Below are 9,559 nucleotides of genomic sequence, written 5' to 3' on the forward strand. Positions count from 1 at the left end.
AGGAAGAAGCTCCTGGCTCCTGGCTTTGGATCAGCCCACCTCTGGACTTTGCGGCCATTTGGGGAGTGAACCAGTGGATGGAACATCTCTCTGTCTCTCCCTCTCCCTGTCTGTAACTCCGCATCTCAAGTAAATAAATAAGTCTGAATAAAATTAACAAAGGGGACAGAGCCAAGATCAAATCTGAGACAGAAGCTCCAATAATCTCTCCCTGCAGAGACATGAATGTGAACAGATATACACACACCAAGTACCCTTCACAAGCGCTATAGATGCCAGGCTATTGCCTGTAGATGGAGTCTCTGGACTTGTAATATTTCTGCCCTTAGAGACAGACTTGGCACACAGCACAGCCTTTTCCAGGCCTGATGTGCACCCCCAACGATTAAACAAAACCTACTGACTGTGAGACCCAGATATGACCCACCTAGGGTCTGCCTGAGGAGCTGGTACCCTGAAAAGACCACAAGGAATCACAGGATTGTTTTTGGAATTCAGTGCTAGGCTGATAACACCCAGCATTGTGAAGATTGTTTTTGGAATTCAGTGTTAGGCTGATAACACCCAGCATTGTGAAGATTCTAAGAGTCCCTGTCCTTAGGCTAGGGCTTGGAAATAGTACCTCCAGACCTCCTTCAGTGACAGTGGAACTCTGGGATCCTGGTTGAGCAAACAAAGCTTCATCCCCAGTGGCTGATAGGTGCAACATCAGGGAGACAGCCCCCCTCAGTGGAACAGAGGGCTTAGATTTTCTAGAATGACAGCCACAAGTGAATCTGCATTACTAAAACTAATTCTTTAACGTGAAGATGACATTGTACTCCAAAAAGCATCCAGAGCTTCCAGGGATCCGTGACAAGCAAAATACGATGCCAGAAATCAACATTTCCAAATGCTCAAATGGAGATTGCAAAATAGCTGTTTTAAGGAAACCCAGCGAAATTAGAGAATAACTTTAAGGAAACCCAGCAAAATTAGAGAACATAGAGAACAATTTAATATTCTAATGGAGAGATGGATATAATTAAGCAATACCAAATTGAAAGGCTTCAAATGGAAAATATATTGAATGAAATTAAAAAATATGAATGCAGAAATCAATAGCAGAATAGATAGATCAAATGTGAGAAATAATCAGTGAGTTCCAAGACAGGCTATTTGAAGATATACAATTGGAGCAGAAAAGAGAAGCAAGAGGAATGAAGGAATCTTATCAGAAACATGAAAATAAGCAAATATTCCAGGTATTAGGATTCAAGAGGGACATGAGAATGTCAAAGGCGTAGAAAACATATTCAAAGAGATAATGACAAAACACCAAACCCAAAGAGACAAACAACTATCCAGGTACAGGAAGGTCAAAGGTCATAAGTCAGATTTAACCCAACTGTATCTACCCAAAGTTCTCCGACGTTAAGGAGAGAATTCTCAAACTACAAGAGAAAAAGAAGCAAATAACACATAAAGGATCCCAATTTGTCTGACTGTAGACTTCTCAGAAGAAACCTTTCATCCCAGGAAGAAATAAGATGAGACTTTTACCGTACTGAAGAACAAAGCTGCCTGTCAAGAGAACTATCCAGCAAAGCCATACTTCAGATATCAAAAAAATAAATAAATAAATACAGACATTTCCAGGTAAACAAAAGCTGAGAGAATTTATCACCATCATATCTGTGTTACAAGAAATACTAGAGGGAGTTCTTCTAACTGAAAGACAGTCAAACAACTAAGAAGAAAATATAAAAAGGTGGAAAACTCACTGGTGAGAGTAACTATACTGGTGCTGGGCTGTGGCATAATAGGTTAATCCTCCACCTGTGGTGCCAGAGTCCCATATGGGCACTGGTTCGAGTCCCAGATACTCTGCTTCCAATCCAGCTCTCTGCTATGGCCTGGGAAAGCCATGGAAGATGGTCCAAGTCCTTGGGCCCTTGCACCTGTGTGGGGGACCCGGAAGAAGCTCTTGGGTCCTGGCTTCGGATTGGCCCAACTCCAGCCATTGCAGCCATTTGGGGAGTGAACCAGCAAATGGAAGACCTTTCTTTCTCTCTCTTTCTCTCTCTCTCTCTCTCTAACTCTGCCTCTCAAATAAATAAATCTTCAGAAAAAAAAAGAGTAACTATACTAACAAATTCAGAATGCTCTAATATTGTAAACATGTAGAGCTAATTTATATCTTTAAAGACTAAAAAATAATTATTACAATAAAAAGTTAAAAGTCAATGTGTAAAGAGGTCAAAAGAAACATCAAAAATTCAAAATGGGGTGGGGGCAGACTTGAGGGACAGCAAAGTAAGCTGTCAATTGCAACACTAGCATCACATATTTGAGGCCTGGTTCAAGGCCTGGGTGCTTCACTTCTAGTTCAACTTCCTGCTAATGTGCCTGGGAAAGCAGCAGACTGCCAAAGTACTTAGAACCCTGCTACCCATTTAGGAGACTCAGATGGGGTTCAAGTTCCTGGCTTCAGGCTGCTCCAGCCATAGCTGTTGGAGCTATTTGGAGAGGGAATCAGCACAGAGAAGATCTGACTCTCTCGCCCTCTCCCTCTGTCTCTGTCTCTCCCTCTCTTTCTCTGCCACTCTTTCAAGTAAATAAACAAATCTTAAAACAAAGGGAAACATTTTTAAAAAATCAGTATCATTCCTATACACCAATACTGAGTCATCTGAAAAAGAATTTTAAAAAAACAATTCCAGCCATTGTGGACATTTGGGGAGTAAACCAGCAGATGGAAGACCTCTCTCCTTTTTAATGCTATCAATTATTATTAGCATTAAAAATAAATAAATAATAAAGGAAATTATTATGGTCTTATTTATGTAATACCTTTGATACTTAATCCTCTCTTTATGATCAATTATGAACTTAAACTGAACACTTTAACTAATACTAGCTATCTGAATCCAACAACACATCAGAAAAATCATTCACCTGCACCAAGTGGTGAAGAATAAAAACTGAAGAATAAAAACCATATAATTATCTGAATAGATACACAGAAAGCATTTGATAAATACAACATCCTTTTATGATAAAAATCTTAGGCAAATTGGGTATAGAAGGAACATTCCTCAACACAATCAAGGCAATATATGACAAAACCACAGCCAGCATCACATTGAATGGGAAAAAGATGGAGGCAAGCCCACAAAGATCTGAAACCAGACAAGGATGTCAACTCTCACAATTATTATTCAATATAGTTCTCAAAGTTTTAGCCAGAGCCATTAGACAAGAAAAAGAAATCAAAGGGGAACCAAAGGGAAAGTTGGAAGTCACATTATCCCTGCTTGTACAAGACCTGATCCTATACGATCCTATACGTAGGGAAACTAAGACTACTAAGAGACTACTGGAAAGTTGCAGGATGTACAATCAATACACAATAACAAATAGCATTTATAAACACAGAAAATGCAGGGCCAGCACTGTGGCGAAGCAAGTAAAGTCACCGCCTGCAATACTGGCATCCCATGTGGGTGCCGGATCAAGTCTTGGATGCTCCACTTCCTATCCAGCTCTCTACAAAGGCCTGGGAAAGCAGTGGAAGATGGCTCAAGTCCTTGGGCCCCTGCACCTGCATGGGAGACCTGGAGGAGGCTCCTGGCTCCTGGCTTCAGATCAGCGCAGCTCCAGGTTTTGCAGCCATCTGAGGAGTAGACTAGTGGATGGAGGACCTCTTTCTCTCCCTCTCTCTGCCTCTGCCTCTCTGTAACTCTGCCATTCAAATAAAATAATTAAATCTTAATAAAAAAGAAAATGTTATGGCTAAGGAAGAACTTGTAAGATCATTCTCATTCAAAATAGCTACAAAAAATTTACATATCTTGGGATATATTTAATTAAGGACATGAAAAATTACAATGTTCATGGTTTGGAAGAATTAATATCATCAGAATGTCCATACTACCCAAAGCAATTTATAGATTCCATGCAATCCCAGGTAAATTACCAAAGATGTTTTTCCAGATCTAGGAAAAATGACTCTAAAATTCATACGGAAACACAAAAGACCCCAAATTGCTAAAGCAATCTAAACAATGAAAACAAAGCTGGAGGCATTACAATACCACATTTCAAGACAGATTACAAGAGTCCAAGATGGCAGAACAGGGAGGGAGCTTACTGATCTAGTCCAGGAGAAGATAGTTTAATAAAAGTGGAGATAGTGTAGTCTCAGGGAAGAGTCAGGGGAAAAAATGGCAGAGGAATCTCTTCCGTAATTAGAGGAACACCGTTGGACCTATGTGGAAGGCGAGGGCACCCACGACTCGCGACTCCAGCTGCCGAGTGCCTCTGCACCAGCGCTGGAAAGTGAGGCAAGACGATACCACAGTAGCCCAAGACATTGGCAGAAGAGCCTAGAGGGAATGAGGCTGGAAGCCCGGTGGGGGAAAGTACACCAGCCTAACTAGAAGAAAGAAAAAATAAAATAGACAGTAGAAACACGATTCTCGATCTCCACTCACCTCACAAAGCCACACGAGCCGACAGAGCTGGTGCCATTTTGGAAATACGTAACAGCTGCTTCTGCTCCAGACTGCGCCCGGCAATCAGCCAAGTGGAAAAACCTGATTCTGGTGGGGAGCAAAAACAGGCGGCTAGGAACTTGTAACTACATGAAGCTTCTGAACCGGGAATGTGGGGAAAAAGAAAAAAACTGAGGGTCAGAGTTTGTGAACTCAAGAGTTTTCCATAGCCTTGGTAGCACATGACAATTTTTTTTTTGACAGGCAGAGTTAGAAAGTGAGAGAGAAGCCGGCGCCGTGGCTCAATAGGCTAATCCTCCACCTTGCGGCGCCGGCACACCGGGTTCTAGTCCCGGTTGGGGCGCCGGATTCTGTCCCGGTTGCCCCTCTTCCAGGCCAGCTCTCTGCTATGGCCAGGGAGTGCAGTGGAGGATGGCCCAGGTGCTTGGGCCCTGCACCCCATGGGAGACCAGGAAAAGCACCTGGATCCTGGCTCCTGCCATCGGATCAGCGCGGTGCGCCGGCTGCAGCGGCGGCCATTGGAGGGTGAACCAACGGCAAAGGAAGACCTTTCTCTCTGTCTCTCTCTCTCACTGTCCACTCTGCCTGTCAAAAAAAAAAAAAAAGAAAGAAAGAAAGAAAGAAAGAAAGAAAGTGAGAGAGAGACAGAGAGAAAGGTCTTCTTCCATTGGTTCACCCCCTAAATGGCCACTACAGCCGGCGCTCTGCGCCGATCCAAAGTCAAGAGCCAGGTGCTTCTCCTGGTCTCCCATGCAGGTGCAGGGCCCAAGGACTTGGGCCATCCTCCACTGCCTTCCCGGGCCACAGCAGAGAGCTGGACTGGAAAAGGAGCAACCAGGACAGACTCCGTTGCCCCAACCGGGACTAGAACCCGGGGTGCCGGCGCCGCAGGCGGAGGATTAGCCTAGTGAGCCGTGGCACCGGCCACATGACAATTTTTTTAAAGATTTATTTATTTACTTGAGAGGCAGAGAGAAAGAGAGCTCTTCCAGCCCCTCATTCACTCCCTAGATGGCTGCAATGACCAAAGTTGCCTTGATCCAAAGCCAGAAGCCAGGAGCTTCTTCTGGGTCTCCCACATGGATGCAGGAGCCCACAGACTTGGATCATCTTCTTACTGCTTTCTTAGGCCATAGCAGAGAGCTGGATGGAAGTGGAGCAGCCAGGACTTGAACTGGCGCCCATATTGGATGCAAGTACTGCAGGCAGTGGAGGCAGTGGCTTTAACCATGACACCATAGCACCGGCCCCACAACTAACCTTGGAAAATAAGTCAAAATCACTCCCTGGAGAAAGAACAATCTCTTCAACAAATGCTGCTGGGAAAACCGGATCTCTGCATGCCACAGTATGAAACACCCCATACAAAATGAACTTACAGTGACTCAAGGGTCTAAAGCTAAGACCTGAAATTATCAAATTACTAGAGGAAAACATTGGGGAAATGCTGCAAGACATTGGAATATGCAAAGACTGTCTGGATAAGACCACAGAAGTACAAGTAGTAAAAGCAAAAATAGAAAAATGGGATTACATCAAGCTAACAAGTTTCTGCACTTCAAATGACAGTTAACAAAATAAAGAGGCAACCAACAGAATGGGAGAAAACATTTGCAAAGTGTATATATATATATATATATATATATGGAAAGGCTTAATATTCAGAATGTATCAGGAGCTCAGGAAAATCAGCAAGAGCAAAAAAAAATCCTGTTAAGTTTGTAGATGACATGATCCTATATATAGGAGAACAAAAAACACTAAAAGACTATTGGAACTCATAAGCAAGTTTTGTAAAGTTGCAAGATATAAAATCAACCAACAATAATCAATAGACTTTATAAACAAACAAAACCATGGTTGAGAGGAAACTGGTGAAATCAGTCCCATTCACAATAGTTATTTAAAAAAATTTAAATACCTTGGAGTAGATTTAACCAAAGATATGAAAGATGCCCACAATGAAAATTACAAAACATTAAAGAGAAAAAGAGAAGAAGACACAAAAAATTGGAAAAATTTTCATGTTCCTGGATTTGAAGAATTGATATAATCAAAATGTCAAACTACTCAAAGTAATTTACAGATTCAATACGATCTCAATTAACACACCAATGACATTCTTCTCAGATCTAGAAAAACTGATGGTAAAATTCATATGGAGGGGCAGGTACTGGGGCATAGCAGGTAAAGCCACCACCTGCAGTGCCAGCATCCCATATGGGCACCAGTTCAAGTCCTGACTGCTCCACCTCCAATCCAGCTCTCTGTTATAGACTGGGAAAGCAGCAGAAGATGACCCAAGTCCTTGTGCACTTGCACCTACGTGGGAGAACCAGAAGAAGGTAGTGGCTCCTGGCTTCGGATTGAAACAGCTTGGGCCATTGCGGCCATCTGGGGAGTGAACCAGCAGATGAAGACCTGTCTCTCTCTGCCTCTTACATAAATCTTTTTTAAAAATTCATATGGAAACACAAGAGACCCTCAATAGCTAAATCAATCTTAAACCACAAAAACAAAGCCAGAGGCATGATAATATCATATTTCAAGACTTATTTCAGGCAGTTATAATCAAAACAGCCTAGTACTGGCAAAAAATAGACATTTAGACCATCAGAACAGAACAGAAACCCCAGAAACTAATCCATGCATCTACAACCAACTAATCTATGAGAAATGAGCTCAAATGAATCCCCGAAGAAAGGACAGTCTCTTCATCAAACAGTGCTAGTAAAACTGGATCTACACGTGTGGAAGTATGAAACAAGACCCGTACCTACACTTTAAACAATAATCAACTTAAAACAGATGAATAACCTAAATATACAACCTGATACCTTCAAACTACTAGAGGAAAACATCAGGAAAAACTACAAGACATTGGCATAGGCAGACTTCTTGAAAAAGATACAAGAAGCACAAGTAATAAAAGCAAAAACAGACAAATAGAATTACATCAAACTAAGAAGTTTCTGTACTGCAAAGAAAACACTCAACAAAGTGAAGAGGCAACTGACAGAATGGGAAAAAATATCTGCAAACTATGCAACTGATAAAGGATTCTCTAGCCAGAATTAAAAAAACTCAAGAAACTCAACAACAATAAAAGAAACAATCCAGTCAAGAAAAGACCAAAGCACATAAAAAGGCATTTTTCAAAGGATGAAATTCAGATGGCCAACAGACACATGAAAAAATGTTTAGGATTGCTAGCCATCAGGGAAATGCAAGTCAAAATCATAATGAGGTTTCACCTCATCCCAGATAGAATGGCTATCATCCAAAAATCAAAAAAAAAAAAAATAAATGCTACTGAGGATATGGGAGAAAAGATACACTATTTCACTGTTGCTTGTAATGCAAACTAGTACAAACATTCAGGAAGACAGTATAGAGATTCCTCAGAGATCTGAAAAAAAGTCTACCATATGACCCAGCCATCCCATTCCTGGGCATTTACCCAAAGGAAATGAAATCAGCATATGAAAGAGTTATCTGTGCCCTCCTGCTTATTGCAGCTCTATTCACAATACCTAAGATATGGAATCAATCAGATATCCATCAACTGATGACTGGATAAAGAAAATGTGATATATATAATACACTATTGAATACTCAGCCATAAAAAAGAAGGAAATCCTGTATTTTGCAACAAAATGGATGCAACCTGAAACCATTATGCTTAGTGTAATAAGCAAGTATCTAAAAGACAAATATCATGTTTTCTTTGGTATATGGCAATTAATATAGGATACAAAAATGTATAGGAATGAAATGGAAATTTTGTGGTAAAACTGTCCTCTTGTTTGTACTGCTGTGGAACTGCAGTCTTCATACATTTTACTTGTTGAATATTATTGTTAGTGGTGAATTAAGCCTATGAATACAGAGTGGATTAAAATTATGTTCTTGCAAAAACTGGTGAAAAGAGGGGAAGGAGGGAAGTGAAATTGGGGAGGGGGTTAGTGTGGTTGTCTCCTTTGTACTTTATCTATTTAATCCATGAAATCTGTTCTGTTTATATTAATAAAAAATACAAATACCAAACTAAGAAAAAAAAGACATGTACAGATATTTTTCAAATTATGAAATTCTAATGGCCAATAGATACAGGAAAAGATGCTCAGGATCACTAGCCATCAGGGAAATGTAAATCAAAACTACAATGGGGTTTCACCTCATCACAGCTATTATCCAAAAATCAAAAAAATAAACAACAAATACCAATGAGGACGTGGGAGAAAAGGCACCCTAATCCACTATTGGTGGGAATGTAAACTAGTACAAACATTGTGAAAGACTTAAAATAGATACACTATATGACCCACCCATCCCAATCCTGGAAATTTACCCAAAGGAAATGAAAGCAGCATATGAAACAGTGATCTGTACCCCCCCCCCATGTTTATTGCAGCTCAATTCACAATAGCTAAGATATGGAATCAACCCAGATGTCCATTAACTGATGACTGGATAAAATGTGGTGTATATACACAATGGAACATTACTCAGCAACAAAAAGAACAAAATCCTATCTTTCACAACAAAATGGATGCAACCCGAAACCATTATACTTAGTGAAATAAGCCAATCCCAAAAAGAAAATATCTTATTTTCTCTGATTGGTGCTAACTATATATTTTGTACAAAAAATATAATGTATACAGGTGAAATTGATCTTGAGATTTGATTATTATTGATAGCCCTTGTTTATACTCCTGAAGAGCAGTGGTCTTTCTACATACTACTTGGTGAACTCTTTTTTAGTGGAAGACTAAGCTTGTGATTATAAAGTAAAGTATGTCAAAACAAAAATTAAGAGAAAAATAAAAAGGAAGGAGGAGGAGGGTGGAGAGCAGGAGGGAGGGAAGTAGAGTGGGTTTGAAGTATTATTATGTTCATAATACTATATATATGAAATACATGAAACATGTCCCTAGAAAAAAAGTATGCCATATTATTTGTTATACATTTACAAATGTTGTCTACACTGAAACTACCACTTACATAATATATCCTTATTTCCTCACTTTACGATCATTGTTGTTAAACCCACATTATGT

General features: G+C 40.3%; 1 protein-coding gene across 1 annotated transcript in view; it reads right to left on the reverse strand.

Annotated features, from left to right (window-relative positions):
- AGTR2 (angiotensin II receptor type 2) overlaps positions 1 to 4,591 on the reverse strand; it is a 65,698-nt gene extending 61,107 nt beyond the window's left edge. Inside the window, exon 1 of the mRNA XM_089323645.1 lies at positions 4,476 to 4,591. The gene's annotated coding sequence lies outside the window, so the exon portion shown is untranslated. The remainder of the gene's footprint in view (positions 1 to 4,475) is intronic.
- Between the last annotated feature and the right edge of the window lie 4,968 nt (positions 4,592 to 9,559).

This window comes from Oryctolagus cuniculus, chromosome X, assembly GCF_051225735.1.
Source record: "Oryctolagus cuniculus isolate XC-2025 breed Fujian yellow rabbit chromosome X, ASM5122573v1, whole genome shotgun sequence".
Lineage (NCBI taxonomy): Eukaryota > Metazoa > Chordata > Mammalia > Lagomorpha > Leporidae > Oryctolagus > Oryctolagus cuniculus.